This window comes from Paramisgurnus dabryanus, chromosome 22 (assembly GCF_030506205.2).
Source record: "Paramisgurnus dabryanus chromosome 22, PD_genome_1.1, whole genome shotgun sequence".
NCBI lineage: Eukaryota > Metazoa > Chordata > Actinopteri > Cypriniformes > Cobitidae > Paramisgurnus > Paramisgurnus dabryanus.
This window is the reverse complement of record NC_133358.1, coordinates 16,560,100-16,580,292: the sequence shown is the minus strand read 5'-3', so window position 1 is coordinate 16,580,292 and position 20,193 is coordinate 16,560,100. Positions and strand designations below refer to the sequence as shown.

The following is a 20,193-nucleotide window of genomic DNA, read 5'->3' as shown; positions in this document are numbered from 1 at the left end:
TGCAAAGTTTCGCGGAAGGATAAAAATGTTAATTTAAAACAAATATGCCAATAAAATGTTTCAAATTCATATTCATGTCCAGTTTTTTTTCTTATGTGCAAGTAGCCGTGTAATAAGCGGGATAATGTAGAGGCAGCCGGTAGTTATTGGGAAATAAGCCCCTTCAGTGTGATACAAGACCCTCCGCTTCGCGTCGGGTCCTGATCACACTGTCGGGGCTTATTTCCCAATAACTACCGGCTGCCTCTACATTATCCCTTACATATATATATATATATATTTGTTTTTCTTCAAAAAGAGACAAGTCAGACTGATCTCATGAGAGTTTGTAGGTATTTTTACGAGTTGGGAAATTCGAATGTATTTGTACGAAGTGAATCGTACATACATGCGATTATCATAAAAAATACAATTAACAAAACCCCACCCCTAATAAAAATTTTCTGTGTTAATTTAACCCAACGGTAGGGTTTATCCCTTTTTAACCGAACACTGTGTTGAAAGTCACCCAGCATTTTTAGAATTCAATTTAGTGCATGATCCTTGCAATGCCAAAGGTGTGTGTTTGATTACCAGTGGACATACATACTGATACTATTGAATGTACTATTAATTGGTGTGGATTATTCGAGGGGCAACTTTCAATTTCTTTAATGAAGCCAATACAGAAGTGAATTAAACTGCAATTCATTGACTGGCCGCTAGAGGCTGGCTCCAAATGCGAGTCAATTCCCATAGACCCCCATGTTAAAGCGTAACTAAACCCCTGGTCAGAGCCTGACTCCACCCACTGGCAATATTTGAAAAATGCAAGAAAAGTGGGCAGATCCCAACGGAGATAGAGGGGACGAACTAAGCTCGTACCAAGTGTGTGGTGAGATCGTAACAAGGGCGTGGTGAGGTTGAACCTGCTTACGTCACAAGTTATTTTTTGGACCCAACATCCAATAGGAAAATTCAACTGCAGTAGCCACTGTTTAACCTGAAGAGGGCAGCACTCAGACGTTTTTACACCATTTATTATAGTATTGAAACACTTTATATACAAATGTCAGAAAAACTACTAAAATCAATGAACAGCACTAATAAAGCATCATTCTTACAGATCATTAACTAAAAAAAGTTGGTTTAGGGTTTAGTTACTCTTTAAAGGCCCAACTTAACAGCAGAAAATAATATGTTTATAGCCAGGTACAAAAAGTGTGTTTGGTTTATACAGCTAATTTTGCCCTTCCTGACAACTGAATTTTGATTTTTTTCGTAACTCATCAGTTTAAATTATATTAAGCTTTAAAGCTCTGCATTAATAAGGGCGTGGCCACTTGAGTGATGGGTGAACTGCCACTGTTGTCATTAGAGTCAAGCTAGGCGGTAGAGCTCTGCACGGGCCAAAAACTCCAGCCCTAACCCGGCCCTGGCCTGTAGTGTTCAAGCCCTACCCGACCCCAGCCCGACAATGCCTGCAATTTTTTCAGCCCGAACCCGACCAGACCCGAGACCAATATCAATCACTTTTAAGCTCTCTCTGACGGGCGCGCTCTTTGATGCGTGCTCTCTCTCTCGGATGCACGCTCTCAGATGCGAACTGTCTCTGCTACACACGCAAACACACACACACAATGAGGAGAGACGCTAAAATAAGCCCGACCCGAGCCCGGTCTGTAAAAGAAAAAAACGGCCCGAGCCCGGCCCAAATGGGCTTAGCCTGTCGGGCCCCGATGGGCTTGCAGGGCTCTACTAGGCGGGAGTGGTTTCAGCAACGAACCACCTCAGCTTCACCCATGTCCCACCTATTTACGGCGAGTGATGCTCTGTGACGCGCGGCCAAGATGGCGACTGCAGGCACCGCCTACTATTGCCTTTAAAAAGCTCTTCACAAACCTATGGGTGATGTTACGGACACTACGTCCATATTTTTTACAGTCTATGGGATTAATGCTTCTGCCAGGGTAAATGTATTTAGAGCTTCTAGAAATAAAAAATCCTAAACAGAAAAACATTTAACCTAAATATAAGGTTGAATTGCTTTTCCATTGCATGGTACGAATAGGCTCGGCATGACGCGGCTCGCTTTACTTCGACCTGGTTTGCTTATCCACTTCAGGTTAGTACTGCTCCAAATGGGTGTGATTAAATAAACCTGGTACAAATATGTACCTTTGAGATACTTACTATATATGTATCTCTGAGTTAATAATATGAACTCTTTAATTACAAAGGTGTACTTTTTGAAAGGGTACAGCCCAGTGGTGGCCGGTGACTTCTATTTTCGAGGGCACTCGATGCGAAGTTTGTCACAACATGTATGTAGCCCGTCATGTGTGTGGTTCGTCATTTCAAAATATGTGTTCTGCGCGTCGAGTGAACCTATGTGCATAACGTGTCATGTCAAAATAAGTGCCTGCTGCAGAGGCGTCTAAAGGGTTTATGATAAAAGAGAGATGCCCGGGTTTGCCAGATACTCGCATAATCTCTTGCGTAATCATTGTTTACTGTTAAGGGAGTGTCTTGCGTGTATTTTGTGAACGTGAGCGTCTCTTTTATCATAAACAGTTTTGACGCGTGTCCAGCAGGCACTTATTTTGACAAAACACTTGATGCTCATAGGATCACTTGATGTGCAGAACACATATTTTGAAAACACAAGCAACACACATGACACTCCGAACACATATTTTAAATTTGCGCCCCTTGGATAAGCAGTCACGAGCCGCCAGCTAGAGTACAATTTTTTCTGACAGTTTTCACATATTAATACCTCCATATTTTTATGTCAGCTGGTGTTACACAATGTTGATTTGTAAATGAAACTTCTGAACCATGAAAGTATTAAGGCACTAAAATGATCACGTTCACATTTGCTGTAGAATCAGAAAGTAGAGATTTTCAGAATGTTTCTAGTTGTACTTTGTTAAATTATTTATCTTTATCCATTAAGTGACCTTGACCTTTATAATTTGTGACTGTAATGCATGAACCACCGCTGTTTTACACATACAAGGTTTTAGGGCACGGCTCACGGATCTAAAAAAAAATTCCAGATATTTCCATCTGTTCCCTGCAGACTTCCCCGTGGGTGTTCCAAAACTGTGTTTATGCCATGGGTCAGCTTTCCCAAACTGTGTTTTGGAGATGTGACCAGACTGTGTGATACTTCAAACCCCCCTCTAATATTTCACTCGCTCTATATTCCCTCTCATCTTTCTTCTCCTCTCCCTTTTATCTTCTTACTCTTTATATCCCTCTCCCGCCTCCCCATATCGCAGTGACCTAACCTTGACTCATCCCTCCCCATCCACCTCCCATGGTACTTTTATCATTAAGAGCACTGTGAAACTTCACATTATGTGGCGATTCCTGAAAAGTCTTCATGTAGCCATTGGCCTGAACTAACTAGAGTAGTACCAAGGTAACAATCTCTCTCTAGTGAATACGAGATACAGTCGTCTACCCACATTATGATGCCATCACCGCGTCCCACACTTCAGCGCTCCATTTCCCTGACTCACAGGATTCATGCAATGCATTAATGTGAGGTGTTACATTAAAGTCTCCTTCAGAGCTAAGCTATGAGAAAAAAATAGACATCAGCCACCAGAGTCTGTAATGAACAAACATAGAGTTCAAGCAGAGGTGCTTTGCGATAAGCCAGTGCATTATGAGATGTGCAGAATACTAAATGATCATCGACTACCAAGGACAACCTGAAATCAGACTTCGGGATCTTAAGGCTTGACCTGGCTCTCTTTCAATACATGCCCTGCAGGTGTACACCGCAGAATGATTTAGTGCATCCGTTCGGGCTGGTTATTGCGGCCTGGGTCGTAAAGGGCAATTGACTGTGATGGTCCTGTCATAGTCCAAAATAAAACGCCTGCAGAGTTCTCACCTTTTCCTCTTCAGACTCCACTATTCTTTATAAAGCACTAAATGCTGGTAGGAGGTCTCTGCTAGACAGATCACCACTGCCTTTAATGAAATGAGATAAAGGGTTTTACGGTAATGGTTTCACACCGCAATCACGGAAAGGTGTATGTGTGCGGGGTGCGAGGTTTGGAGAATAATTGTCTGGTGCGTCTCGTCTCAATCAATAATCTCAATTAGGTTTCCTGGAGTAAAATCAATGCGGTATGGTATACAAAAAGGGTGTGTTGGTGGACGCCCATCGTACGGGCGCTATACGATACGGAGATTGGTGAACCAGGTCTTTTTTGTGCCTAAAATTAATTTGACATCACATTCAAGGGCGGGAGAGCAACTCAGGCTGACGTATCTTCTTTTTGCAGTAACCATCATTTTGCCGTTCCATTTGTCAAGCCGGGAACGGAGGACAGCTCGTGATTAATGTACGTTTTATATGAGCGAACACGTGCTCAGTTCCTTTCCCCCTCACCCATCCCTTCTCCTCGCGCTCTCGCTCCTCACGCTGGCATTTGACATAGACACCTGTGTCCCCTGTGAGTTATGTATTTTTACCTCTTTCCCAAAGACACTTAATACCCAAAGCTTCATTTGATTTATGCCGTTGATTGTGGGTACGAAGCAGCCTGCATCGCATTGGCCAGCGGATGCTTAAATTCTGACTGAGGGATTATGGGAGTCGATGTGGCCGTGATACAGTGTTAATTGATTTTCCTCGGAAAACAGAGATAAAAAAGGAAAAGCTTGGCTGCTGATTAGATGAGAGCCCACATGACTTCTTTCTTCTTTTCCAAAACAAGCCACACAGGAGATGAGCGCGTGTTTCTCGGCCGCATTGCAATGTTTCCCAGTTGACACTTTCAGGCTTTTAAGCCCATGGTCGACACACCCTGTGACATGTGTGGTATTGCCGCAGAAGAGATTATGGCAGCAATTATGAGAAGCATAGGAGAGGGCAGCACAATTTGTAACCCATTTTATTGTACAGTACATGCGGCTCTATGATGCTTGTGTAAGCATGAGAGGTTTCATTTCCCTATTAAGAAAACTGTAATGTTAACAACTAATGTTGTAATTCGAACATTGTACTCTTTTTCAACATTCACATTTTGATGTCCTTCACGTTTAAATGTCTTTCATGTTTTCAAGACCCTTTGAAATCAGGTTTTGTGGCTTTTAGTCCACACCTGTTATCTTTTTTAGCTATCTATGGGCCAATAAACTAAAAAATAAAGATTTTAGTGTCTTCCTCCACTAAAACAAACCAAAAACATTGATGGCTTTGGTTCCATATTAGTTTTTCCCAATCAAATTCTCTCTAGAATAAAAAAGTTACTCCTCCACACATGAAAAAATACTGTAGTATAAACATTGTGCTTTAGTATTTATTATAACTCCTAGCTATGAGAGTGTTTTGAAAATTCACACAGTAAATATTAAAGTATACACTACTTAATAGTTCAATTCATTTTGAATAATATTGCATAATACTAAAGTATCAACAAACAAAGTGTAGTAATTACTATAATACACTAGTGTAAAATACAACAGTTTACTTACTACAGTATTTACTATAGGTTATCAATTCACTGTAGCTATATTATAGAATACTACTGTATACATTAACAAAGTGTTGTTATTAATATACTACAGTAAAAACTTACTACAGTTTACTATAGTAAATATAAAGTATATAAAGTATATATAAAGTATAGTACACTATTCACTATGGTTTAACAATTCACTCTAATTAATACTACAGTATACACTAAATATACTGTAGTATACTACAACAAATTATACTAAGTATAAAGTATACTAAAGTATTTACTACAGTTTATCAATTCACTAGAGGTCATACTACAGAATACTCTCGTATACTTCAAGTATAATAATTAAGATACTACCGTAAACTACAACTTACTACAGTAAATATTATTAAGTATAGTAAATGCTTAAATAAATATTAAAGTATAGTACACTATTTACTATGGTTTATAAATTCACTGTAGTAAATACTACAAAAACTACAGTATACACTAAATATACTATAGTATACTACAACAAATTACAGCTTACTATGGTAAATACTCAAGTACACTACAGTATTTACTACAGTTTATCAATTCACTATAAGTCATATTACATAGTATACGTACGAATACGTCAAGTGTAATAATTAGTATACTTCAGTAAACTACAACTTACTACAATTTACTATAGTAAATATTAAAATATAGTACACTATTTACTATGTTCTATCAATTCACTGTAGTAAATACTACAAAAAACTACAGTATACACTAAATATACTATAGTATACTACAACAAATTACAGCTTACTATGGTTAATGCTCAAGTACACTATAGTATTTACTACAGTTTATTAATTCACTATAGGTAATACTACAGCATACTCTAGTATACGCCAAGTGTAATAATTAGTATACTACAGTAAACTACTACAACTTACTACAGTTTACTATAGTAAATATTAAAGTATAGTACACTATTTACTATGGTTACCAATTCACTCTAGTTAATACTACAGTATACACTTAATATACTTTAGTATACTACAACAAATTACAGCTTACTATGGTAAATGCTCAAGTACACTATAGTATTTACTACAGTTTATTAATTCACTATAGGTAATACTACAGCATACTCTAGTATACGCCAAGTGTAATAATTAGTATACTACAGTAAACTACTACAACTTACTACAGTTTACTATAGTAAATATTAAAGTATAGTACACTTTTTACTATGGTTACCAATTCACTCTAGTTAATACTACAGTATACACTAAATATACTTTAGTATACTACAACAAATTACAGCTTACTATGGTAAATACTCAATTATACTACAGTATTTACAGTTTATAAATTCACTATAGGTCATACTACAGAATGCTGTCGTATAGAGTACATCAAGTGTAATAATTGATATACCACAGTAAACTACAACTTACTAGAAAAAATATGAATAATTAACAGTGTAATAATTAGTATACTTCAGTATCATAGAACTTACTACAGTTTACAGTAGTAAATATTAAAGTAATACAATTAATCAATTCACTATGTGCCCTATTTTTAACAATCTAAGCATATGAGTTAAAGCGCACGCCGTACAGTAAGTGCACTTAAGGCGTGTCCGAGTCCACTTTTGCTAGTTTAACGATAGGGAAATGGTCTATGCGCTTGGTCTAAAAGGATTGTTCATATTCTCGTGCAATAAACCAATGAGAGTCTCATCTCCCATCCCCATTAAAAGCCAGTTGCGCTCACGATAAGGCAGATTTCTTATTTACATGGCAGGGTTTGTAAGTGTAAAATCTGTAAGCAGAGGAAGAAGACCACCAGTTTAAGATTGATGTTAAAAAAAGTGCAATGTGTTTTATTTATTGAAATGGTTATTTTTGGATTTAAAGCTTTGGTTCTCTTTAAACATCATTGCTGATAAAGTATGATGCATGATCACTGTAATATTAAAAACATTTTTTATAAGAATAATTTACAAATATGCAAAAAAAAAAAAAACGGTTTGCAAAAGTAAAAATACTTTATTTGTAACAATCAGAAGATAAAGAATTTACAAACATGTGGAGATGCGTTTCCGTAAAAAAAAAAATTCTTAAAATGGTTCTTATCTCAACATATCCATGTGAAAATTATAACTGGGTCGGGCTGAAACTAACAAAAACACTTGTGTTGCGCTTTGCGCTGCATTGCGCCAGGTGTATGATAGGGCCCTGTATCTTAAATAACAGAATACAGTTGTATACATTAACAAAGTGTAATAATAAATATACACTACAATATATTACAACTCCTGTTCAGTTTACTGTACAGTTTAGTATTTATTAGTAAAAATACTAAAATATATCTGTATTTTATGAGGTCGTGCAACTGACTATTAGCAAGCACTTTCATGGTACCTAAAGCCTTTTGGCTTTTTTCAGTACTGAATGTCCAAAATTGATGCTGGTCTAAGGGCACACTCACACTATCCAAACCAAATCGTGCTCAGGCGCGTTTGACCCCCAAAGCCTGGTTTGTTTGACTAGTGTGATCGCGCTGGGGCATGGTTTGGTTTGGATAATGTGAGTGCACCCTAAGCTTCAGCAGGGAAACCACACAAACGAGGACTATTGTAGTCTTCTGTTCGTGGAACATTGTTGTTTTTACAGGTAAAGGCCAGAGTCCCACCCCTCTGAGCATACACACATCTGAGTATTGACTCTGCTGTTTAACAGCACAGATGGCCGCACCTGGCTTGTACCATGTGCAGTGTTTACCATCAAGCCATCTGAGCACCACCTTGCCCTGTCTTATTATCTCTGCCATACTGCTATCAGAGTACAGCAAACCTGAGAACGTAATAAATGATTTACACCCTCATCTTGCACTAATGTAAGAAGACTGAGGCAGCCCGGCAGAGATGTTTGCCGGAAAGTAAAACTGCAATGCATTTTTGCCATCAGTCCAGAAGTGGGTGGGTGCTAAGCTTTCGGTTGCATGCGGTTACTCCTTTTTCAGACAAATTAAGCCTCTTGTTTCATGTGAATGCATGAACAGTATTGAGATTTATACATGTGTAAGCGGCATGACTCCGTGAGGAGACATTACTACTGTACATGGCTTTCGCTCCTGGTAGATGATTCATGGGTTTCATTCACCATTTTATGCAGCGTCTTTCTCCGGAGGATCTGCGTTTTACACTATGAATCACTTCCACAAGACATTCTCACTTTTAACTCTGTTTGATAGCCGTGCTGGGTCTATTTATTAGTCAACTATGCATAACTGTAACTTTTTAAAAACTCAGCAGTTTTACGTTCAAGATAGGCATTACATCATTTAATATTCTGCAGTTTTAACCTCATATAGTAGGTCATGGATGATTTATTCGGTTTTTTCATATAAGAGTAAGACTTCTTATAAGAAAATGATCTGTGATCAGCTAAATCAGGAATCCGTGCATATGTTATAAAAAGTGTTCGATTGGGCTGATACTTATAGTTATGAAGTAATTCTGTGCTATTCTTGCTCGCTCGCATAAATTGATGGTGATCTCTCTCTCTCTTCTTGACAGAACAGTCTGTCTGGTTGCTTTAACCAGATGTTAGAATTGACTTTGATGCCTATTGTAGTTTAAAGGGCCCATATTATGCAAAATCCACTTTTACATGTTGTTTGGACATAAATGTGACCCGTCACGGAAACCAGGGACTCAAGTCGGCAGCACAAGTTTCGAGAAAATGAGAAACAAAGTTTTTTTTTCGAAATTTGTGATTTTCGTTTTATTGCAGAATCTGTTAGTTGAGATCACGAAGAAGCCTCTCCATGTTTGAGATAGCAGTTTTTGTATATTTAAAAGCGTACATTTTGCGGTTAAAATAGGCTTGTTTTTCCGGAGATTCTAGCGTGCAGCGGGGGGCGTCATTGTCTGTGTGTATATTTACATACTGTATAAGCTTGTGTTTTCGCCTCCGCCCCCAAAGGGAACAGCGTGACTACTAAATAAGGATAGTTCGCCCAAAAATGAAAATAATGTAAGTAATGACTCACCCTTATGTCGTTCTAAACTCGGAAGACCTCCGTTCATCTTCGGAACACAGTTTAAGATGTTTTATCGTTAGATTTAGTCCGAGAGCTTTCCCCTTCATTGAAAATCTATGTATGGTTTCCATGTCCAGAAAGTTAATAAAAACATCATCAAAGTAGTCCATGTGACATCAGTGGGTCAGTAAGATTGTGTTGATGCATCGAAAATACAGTTTGGTCCAAAAATAGCAGAATTACGACTTTATTCAGCATTGTCTTCTCTTCCGGCTCGAGCGTGAAGTCACGTGACTGTAGTGACGCGCTGCCCTGTTCCTCAGATATGTTTGCTAAGTTTTTTTTTTTTTTTTTCAAACTTATAGCCTGCGTCTCCCCAGACTGTAAAGCTCGGGCGCACAAAACAAAAGAAAAATAAAAGAAGCTGGGGCGGAACAAATAACAGTCAGCCGCATCGTACGTCAGCCGCGTCACTGACTTTATGCGGCGCCGCAGTCGGAAGACGTCAAAGTATCGCGAGAGCTCTTCAAGAAATCTTACGGAGTAGTTTAATTTCGACTCGCTCTCGCGGTACTTTGACGTCATCTGTATGTCAGTTCTTGCAGCGCAGCATGAGTCCAAACACACAGAAGTTACACAGATATCGTTGTATTCTTCATATAATTGGCTACATGTTTTGTCTATCAATATTTTCCATGAAGTCATTGGCTGATGGAGGAACGAGCGAGCCATTGGTAACATCTCTAAAGGATGTCACGTTTTCGACGGCGCTGTTTGGATGATCTATTATACTACTTCCCTATTTTAAATACAAACTTTGAAGGCGGGTTCATGTGTTTAACGGAGTGTAAGCTCATATACCCTTACATGTTACGATTTAAATAGTCTTCAGATTATATATTATATTGTATTACCAGACATTCATGCGAAATCTGATGTAAACAATCTATATTTCACGGATTATACGCATTTGTGGACAAATATGGACATTGGATAATCTGAAACAGACTGGATTCGACTTGTGATCCCCACAAAGGTAAAAGAGTCATGTTTATTTTTGCGGGTTGTCATTTGGTCATAAAATACTACATATGATGCTAGAACATCTCAAAAAGGGTTTTACAGGGGGCATGGCTTAGCTAAATGAGATGTAAATGAGCCCTATTGTCTCCCCCAGCTGAAAAGAAGAGTCCCTTTCGTCTCGATTTTCTCGGTTTGAGAATTTCTGAGTTCCTATATTCAAATGGCCACAACTTCTCCAAATCTTATCAGATTTCCATGTGTTACACATCGTTGGAAAGCTTAGAAACTGCACTTTCAGAATCTGTGAATAACTCAAAATGCCCAGATCCGACTTGTGTCCCTACTTTCCGTGACTGGTCACAAATGTGTGCTGGCAGTGTGTGACACAACCACCACCATACAATGAAAAATATCCACCCACTCCTTCTTTGTTTAATCCCCATTAAGGCTGTCACTTTTTATTCGATATTCGAATATGCATTCGAACATGACGTGAAATATCCGTATTCGAACTATAAATAAACCATCCGGTTTTTTAAATGCCATGTGCAGCGCATTTTTTACAGTAACACCTCGTAATAGGAAGGAGGCTGAGAGTGAGACCGACGGCAACTGTGCACAAGAGAGGGAATCAAATAGGACCAAAATGAAGCTCATGTGCATGTCAAGATAGAATTATAGTTTTTATATAAAATGACAAATTGTTTATAGTGTTAAATATTATAGCAGAATAAAAAGCTTGTGTTAATACGTTTGCATTATGAAATCAGCATGAATGAAGATAATTTCATAATTTTACAACGCAATGTAAACTTTATATTAAACTTCAGAATTTGTCTTGTAAACGGATTTTAAATGATCATGTGCTGACTGTTGCGCGTCACATAGACGACAGAGTCAAGTGAGATCTGCTTAACTCAGTGGTAAATATCAAAGGGTTTGTGCTCTCTATCATTGAAAACGGGCAATCAAACAGCACGCGCAGGGTTAATGTACTTGTCAATGATGGCTTACAAACGTGCGGGATAGGATGTGTGCTGCTTGTCAATGAGATTACTTCTCACAAACAAGCTCAAGCGCGGGATATGTGTGCTTGTCAATGACAGGCATTAAATCCGCGGAATTCCGCTGAGTTTTCTGCCGAAATCTGCGGGGGGCGAATTCCGTTTGGGTCTGCATATATACTCCTGCTGCTATTTAAGTTGTCACGTTATTGTTTGTATAATTTGATTTTTCTCAAAAGTGACAGCCCTAATCCCCATAAACCAAAGCAGTCTCATTAGACATGCTGTTTTGATTCTCTTGTTAATGTGATGTCACACTGACAAAGCCCCACCCACAGCCACTGACTGACTGGTTAACTTTGCCTAAAAGCTTATCTTAAAGGGATAGTTCACTTTAAAATGAAAATTCTGTCATCATTTACTCATCCTCATGTTGTTCTAAACCTTTATGAATTTCTTTTTTCTGATGAACACAAAAAATATATTTTGAAAAATTCTGGTATACACACAGCAGTAAGTGACCATAGACTTCCATAGTAGGAAAAACATATTTTGGAAGGATTGTGATAAATGATGAAGAAAATATTTTGATAAATGATGGTAAGCACACAGTTGACGGTACCCATTAAATTCCATCATATTATTTTATTCCTAATGTGGAAGTCTATGGTCACTTATTGCTGTGTGTTTACCATCATTTCTCAAAATATCTTCTTTTTTGTTCATCAGAAAAAAGAAATTCATACAGGTTTAAAACAACATGAGGATGAGTAAATGATGACAGAATTTTCATTTTAAAGTGAACTATCCCTTTAATGTGTTTGTTAGCACATTGTAGCACTAATGCGGCTAAAGATACTATTGTCCCAGACTGTATCAGCCCAGTCTCACGAAATTACATACCTATAGTCACGTAAATTTGTGATTTTTCCGTGACACTGTCACGTTTTTTCGTGACTGTAACGCGTATTGTCACGTATTGGTTACTCAACTGTTTTGTCTTATTTTCTTACCATTGTCGCTTCGGTTTAGGGTTAGATTTACATAAAATGACATCCTTACCCAACTTTAAAAAAGGAAATTTGTGACAGTATCACGAAAAAGAATAAAAAATGTACGTGAATATAGGTACATAATTTCGTGAGACTGGGTTAACTGTATTCACAGCAATCAGATCTACTTTAAACCAAAATCAGTAGCTCATTTGCATTTAAAGGTACACACATGAAAACAGCACTTTTTGTTCCCACCCAAATAGGGGCATATTTTGACAAAACTCAAACTGTTGTTTATTGGCAGTTTCTATGAAAGGTTTTACTGAATAGATGTGTGGATACAGATCATTGGTGCGCATGCGCCACATCCACATTCAGCTCTGGTGCGTGGATTATGGTAAAAACAAATGTTTTGTACTGCGTTTGTACCAGCTATTATGGCAACCCCTACAGTAAAGATTATGCCCATCTTCTACTCACTTAACTATTAAACATTAAAAAAACGGCACAACTCGCAATACAACTATACCATTCACTTCAGTGGCTTACACAAAAGACCTCAAAGATGGCGGCGCCCACATTTACGCCAAAAATAAGGTGGAAACAAGTTATAAAGTTTTTATTGCTAGACATCCTGTTGAATAAAGGAGAGAAAAATATTATATTTTTTTTAAATATGATCATGTCAGGTGTTCATGAAAGTTTATGTTGTTCTTGTAGCTCAACTGGTAGAGCATTGTGCTACCAAGGGATTCAGTTGTACCTGTTATTTTTTATATTGTGAGAGAAAGCTGTTTACCAGCAGAATTTGGGCAACCATTTCACCAGCAATTAAGGTGAATAAACATGAAAGTGATTTTGTTCCCTTGTGGATACCAGAAGCCACTTATGTAACGGTCGCTGGGTTCTGGATGGGATGTATACATGTTAAATGGGGCGAATGTATGATATTGCAGAGCCATTGGTTGTTTTTGTACACAAGCAGCAATGACTTGAACTTGATGCATGCAGAGGCAGCAGCCAATGGAGAGAAATGAAGAGGGATGTGACATGCACTCTTTTAGTCGAGCTGCTGCATTTTTAACCATTTGTAACGGTTTTATTGCTTGTGCCGAAAGACCAGCAAGAAGAGGGTTGCAATAGGGCAGTATAGAAATTATAAGAGCCTGAAAAAGTAGTTATTTTTCTTAGTGGTTGTCTGTATGTCTGTATTCACAAGTATGCATTTGCAGTACTGGTTGTATCTGTTACAGGACTTGTGCTACTCTGGTCCCTTGTTGATTCAGTGTCCTCTTATAGTAATGCTGCAAAATAAACCACTTGCAAGTTCATCATGTTCTTTTACGTGGGATGTGAGAAGTGCCCTCTCAGAAAACACAACAATGACAGTCGAATTAAGAGTCTTTTATCCGTTGGCACGGAGCCCTTTCTTCACTTACGAGTTGAGATTCAAACTGAAAGTACAGTAGCAGCTCTTCAGAGAAGAGAAAAACTGTAAAGATGAAGAAAAACTTATATTAATCAGTTACCGGTTTTGTACCCCCAACCGCACCCACACTTCCTCCATCTCTTCCCCTGCTGCGGGACCATACATAATTCATATAGTCATTACACGAATTGTACAGTGTCCTCCCCCCTTGATGTGCTGATTAGGCTCTGCATCAGTCCATGTCCCCGAGCCACATGCACGACCCAGTCGCAGTTAATAACAGATAGGGAACCTGTTTGTCATTACTTTTGCTATTTGTTTTGTGTGTTGCATTCAGTAAGAGCTAGATTATGCATGTGTGATTTCTGCAAGTACACATCCCTGTGCGTACACCCCCTATAACACTCAGTAAGCTACAGTCTGTGCGATGTGGACAATGCTAATGCATCTGTAATGCAGAGTGTGTGTGTGTTGATCGTGGGCCCTTAATGGGGATTAACACGGAAAACAGGCATGAAGAAATGGCTTTCATTTCTTTTCAAAGGATTGAGCTTCTCTCTGTTCAGGCTTGGCTTTATGTGAAAGCCATAATCATATGTTCCATAGGGGATTACTTGGTATATGTTTATGAATGTTTACCCTTAAAGCATATCTAATAATATCACTGTATGTGCCAAACTCAGTACGACCCGTGCATTAATCTGGCATGTTTCTTTACCTATTCATGTAAAACATGTCATCACATTCATCCAAAGCTATCAGAATATGACTGATTTAACTATTTTATGACATAAAGGCTTGAGGGTTTAAATGGTTTCTTACAAAAATTATGTAACCCTTACCAGCAGAAATCCTCATTCTTTGGCCATTTAAAGGTGACATAGAATGATTGAACGGGGTATTTATCCTTGTTCTGTGATGTGACATGTAGACAAAATTTTTTTGTTTGGGTCTGTAATGCCTTAGACGCTTCCTAAAAAAACCCTCTTAGATAGCTCTATTAGGGTGGGGGATTTTAAACAAGTGGTTTTGCACCTATTTGGCTCCCTCTACTGGCTTAACTTGCAATCTCATTACTGATTGGATGACTTTGCTGCCACTCAAAAAATTTACCCAATTATTTTAAAGTGGAAGGGCAATGAGATGCCTGTGATGTCATAAGCATCAGTTTTTCAGATTGGGCCGTTTTCTGGCTGACATTTCTAAAAGAGGAATTTCTATGAGACTGAGATGTTTAGCATGTCTAGCACTTTTTGTATGTTCGGTTTCTCATTCTCTGTCCCCTTTAAACAGATAAAAATGCTGAAATTTATGTAAACATTTGTGAAAATATGCTCATTTTCCAGCTACATTTGATTTTACCATTTTGGAATCCATTCAGCCGATCTCTGGGTCTGCCGGTACAACTTTTAGCATAGCTTAGCATAATCCATTGAATCTGATTAGACCGTTAGCATCGCGCTCAAAAATAACCAAAGAGTTCAATATTTTTCCTATTTTAAACTTGACTCTTCTGTAGTTACATCGTGTACTAAGACCGACGAAAAATTTAAAGTTGCGATTTGCGAGGCAGATATGGCTAGGAACTATACTCTCATTCTGGCGTAATAATCAAGGACTTTGCTTCTGTAACATGGCTGCAGGAGGTGCAATGATATTACGCAGTGCCTGAAAATAGTCCCCTGGTATTGAAGGTTACAAAGGGGACTATTTTCAGACGCTGCGTTATATAATTGCACCTGCTGCAGCCATGGTACTGTCGTACCATGCTAATGGTCTAATCAGATTCAATGGATTATGCTAAGCTATGCTAAAAGTGGTATCCGCCAGACTTAATGATCAGCTGATTGGGATTTTGGTTAGGATCCCATTTTATGTAACAAAAACTTCTTCTTAACCCCAAACCCAGGCGACAATGGTAGAAAAAAGAAAACAAATGAGAAACCAATAAATAAAATGACACGAAAAGATGCATCGTATAAGTGAATGGGAAGGACTGCCGTATCATATGCACGCAAAATGAATTTGCCGTGTATTTTGCACGACTTTTCAACTGCGTACTATTTATACGCATTTCATGAGAATGGAATAAAGAGCCACAACTGAGTTACAAAAAAATATTAAATGTGTCATTTTTCTTTGCTATAGTTACAATACTGTCAAATGCGTGTTGATTTCGTGCGCAGTATTACATCCAAGCTGTATTTTCAAAAGAAAAGCAAACCTCACTCTCTGATCGTTCTCTCTCTGATCGTTCAGGTAATGAGCAATCTTAGTCAGAGATGCTGATAAGCACAAGTGCCTATACGAGAAAGAAAGCTCAAGACTCACTTCATTAAGTACTAGTGATTTCCTTGTAATGCAGTCAAATCAATTGTATCTGGTAAGGTATGCCCTTCAATTGTAGTGCAGCGAGATAATATTGCAATCAATTGCTTTAACACAGGTTAATTCAGATTCAAGAAGCAAGGTTAAGTGATGGAATGAGATAGGCAAACAAAGACGTCAGTGTGGCCTGTTACCATGGAGATCCATGCGACAGGCGGATCGTTCTGCGTCTGTGGTAAATATGGAAATTCAGGTGGACCCACAGGGCACATGTCCCTTAACCACAACGCACTGATCTTTTTTAAACCAAACATTGCTATTAATGGAAGGTACTTACAATGAAAGCAAACATGGTGTGGATTCTGTTTATGGACCTATAAGCTTACAATTGGTGTAGCTTGTCACTAACAATGCCAAAGTTGTGGATTCAAATCCCAGGAAATGCATAAATTTAAACATGCAGGCACAAATATAGCACAGCCACGAGATTTAGATATTATAAGACAGGAATTATGTCAGTGATGAATCATTGCTGTAAAATTGAATCCACCTAAAACAGTAGTAGTATTGCAAAAACGACTTTACATCTAAAGTTGTTTATTAGCTAATAAAGAGCTTTAAAACCCGCCTGTTGGCCTTGTTGGGTTATAATAAGTGTGGTACACTGTCTGCCAATGTTGTTTTAGGATAAACTGAATAAATTTACTGATGTAATCAATATGCTATTATAATGAGATTGTATTGGACCCGAAACAATTTAGTTTGTTGCCACTTTTTAAACCTAAGGGTTAGTAAAATATGTATGTAAAAAATTATTGTCGCTCAGTTGGTGAAGCATTCTGTTAATGTAATAATAAAATATATTATTGGATAAAAGCATCTCCCAAATGCATAAATGCAAATGATAATATTTTGAGCAGTTGACAGGTACTGTCGATTGAACTGCCTTTTACTGTAGTAATTTTATATCACTTTATTTTTCACTTGCTTTTAAAACGGCACGTCTATGATTACATAACTCTGGTTATACAGAATGAATATTTAATTTGTGGCTCCGTGAAGGCATTCACACATGAGAGCATGCAAATGAAGAGGAGAAAGGGGGCGTGGGTTGGCGTAAAGTTTCTCTGCCAACTCCCCTTCAGTGCACAACAATGTAGCGATGGGCCTCAATCAGCACCATACATTATAAAACATGAAGATTTTTGTTAACCACTAGACGGAGTCAACAAAGTAAGGCTAGGAAGGGTGCAAAATATTGGACATGCCACAAAGCTGTCTTGGACTCATGAAGAATAGCTTTGAAATGCCTACTTGGGTACTGTAAACAATGTGAGGTGATGTGTGACTATGAACAAAGTCCAGATAAACAGATCTGAGAACAGGAGCTTCTGCAATGAAGTCTAATAATAACAAGGTTGTATTTGCATGTGAGGTTATTAATAAATGTGACAAGCAGGATATTTTGGCCTTGGATTGTGGTGGTTTGCCGTGTTACCTGGTAACAGCAGGGGGTTATAAGAAAGATGGGTGATCAGGAAGTAGTGTTCTCGGAGAGATGTTTCAGCAGTGTAGATTCCTTTAATTGTTTATTTATAGGATTTCCACCCTACATTTTCTTTTGTTTGGGTGAGACAGCAAAATGAGATCAAAATAAACTACTTTTGCCCCAAATAAAACAGCTTAGTCAAGTGTTTTATCCAGAATCATGCAGACTTTCCAATGCAGAGGTTTTTCATAAATTATAAATATGGTCAACTATTTCACTCACAGTGCCCTATTTAATGATCTAAGCGCATTGTCTTAAGCGCACGGCGCATGGTCTAAATGGGCGTGTCCGATGCCACATTTCCTAATTTAAAGACGGGAAAAACGATTTGTGCACCGAGCGCACGGTCGAAAACGGTTGTTCCTACGCTTCTAATGAGTAATGGGTGTGTTTTGGGCGTAACTTGCAATAAACCAATGAGAGTCTTATCTCTCATCCCTTTTAAAAGCCAGATGTGCTGGCGTTATGTCTAATCCCTATTTAGATGAAGGACTTTGTAAACTGAAAAACTAAGCGGAGGAAGAAGACCACCAGTTTAAGATAAATGTTAAAAAAATAGGTGTTTTCATTTTTATTGAAATTTTTTATTTTTGAATTAAAACTTTTAAAAGCCTTTTTCTTTCAGTCATAGAAGTACAAATAACAGGCTTTTAATTGCTGTAAATGTATTGATATCCTACATAATCATTGTAATCTCATAAAATAATTTGCAAATATGCAAGAAAAGGTTTGTACTCTAAAAATAAAAACAAGAGATAAAGAATTTACAAACGTGCGGAGAGCCTTCAGCACTCGGACAGCGCCATGGGATTTTTAAAAAGCATTACTTAAAATGTTTCTCATCTCACCATATACACAAGTACAAAATCGTCATATACAATAAATCCATTGGGTAGCATTTAAAAAACATTAAAAACAGATGCATTTGTTTAAAGCTATTTACTTACGAGGCTAAAGGTGAAGCAGATCTTAATGCTTCTAATGTCTCTTAATTGGACCTCATTTATGTCCAAGAGACTCAATAATATTTTTTTACATTTCAATCTTTTAATTTTTCATATTTAAAAGCGTTTTTGTGCTGCTGCGCATTCATGTATGTGATAAGCAAACCCGCGTTATCGTCCCGTTTATAGGCGCATACTTCTAAAGCGCTCATTAAATAATAAAAACACTATTGCGCCATAGACTTTAGACTTTAGACCAGGTTTTAGTTGGTCAATGGTGTAGTAGTTGCCTCAAAATAGCAACGCGCCAACAATGCGCCTAAACACACCTCATTTTTAGACCCGAACGCCCATGGGTGCAAAATTTAACTAAACGTGAAAATGATAATTGCGCCAGGTTGAAACTAGCAAAAGATACTTGTGTCGCGCATTGCGCTGCATTGTGCCGGGTGTATGATAGAGCCCACATTCTTTGACAGGTGGTCCAAGCTTGTAACTGGACTTTCTGTTGATGTTTATAAAGGATTAGATGGATATAGCCTTTCAATTAATCTTATTCTCAGCAAAAGATGTATTTCCTTGGAGGAAACATACACAAGACAAATGAAATTATAGCTATTTATGTACGTTACATGCATGGGCATTTGACAGACTTGAGGGATCTAAACGTTTTTATGGATCTAAACGTTTTGGGTATTGAACCCACAACTGTAGTTGAGCTACTGGAACACATACTGTACTGTTACTCAAACCTGAAACATCATCTTTATATTGTTTTAAGGTCCACTCCAGAGTACTCTCTAAAGTCTTTTTGATGCGTGTTCAGCACAGCATAAGCAGGAGTAATAAGTGTGATGAAAGCTCATCCGGCTCGTCTTTCACAGCAGCAGAGGTTAAAGGGTCGTTGTTCTGAACTAATACACTTTTAATTGCCGCTCCCAGGTGAGAACACTTTACAGAAAGACACAAAGTTTTGATAGCAGCACATTTGCTCTGGGTCGTCCCGCACGACCGGACCTGCTGTGTGAAAGATGAGGTAGCTAATGAAGAAGGGGGTTCCAAAGACATCACTGCACTGCGGTCAAAAAACGCCTCAGCGGACCACCACAGCTTCAAATCTTTAGCTACAAAATGTCACAGGACAGTTGATTGAGAGAGAACAAGAGCCGGTGTCGCTAAGGATGAGAAACCCTTAAAATGAAGTGCAACACTTCAGAATGTGTTTCCAGTGGATTGACCGCTAAAACGTGATTGATGACTTTATGTGTCTTTATGGGGTATGAGAGATACCAGATTTACTACCCTACTGCACAACATTTTCACTGTAAATCATTTTACTGCTATTGTAAAAATACACATTAATGCTATAAATGGTTCTTAAAGGGATATTTCGATCAAAAATGACAATTCTGTCATCATTTACTCAC

The 20,193-nt window shown here is 38.1% G+C and overlaps 1 protein-coding gene across 1 annotated transcript in view; it reads left to right on the top strand.

Annotated features, from left to right (window-relative positions):
* kcnb2b (potassium voltage-gated channel subfamily B member 2b) overlaps window positions 1-20,193 on the top strand; it is a 120,204-nt gene that overhangs the window by 32,066 nt on the left and 67,945 nt on the right. The window lies entirely within an intron of this gene.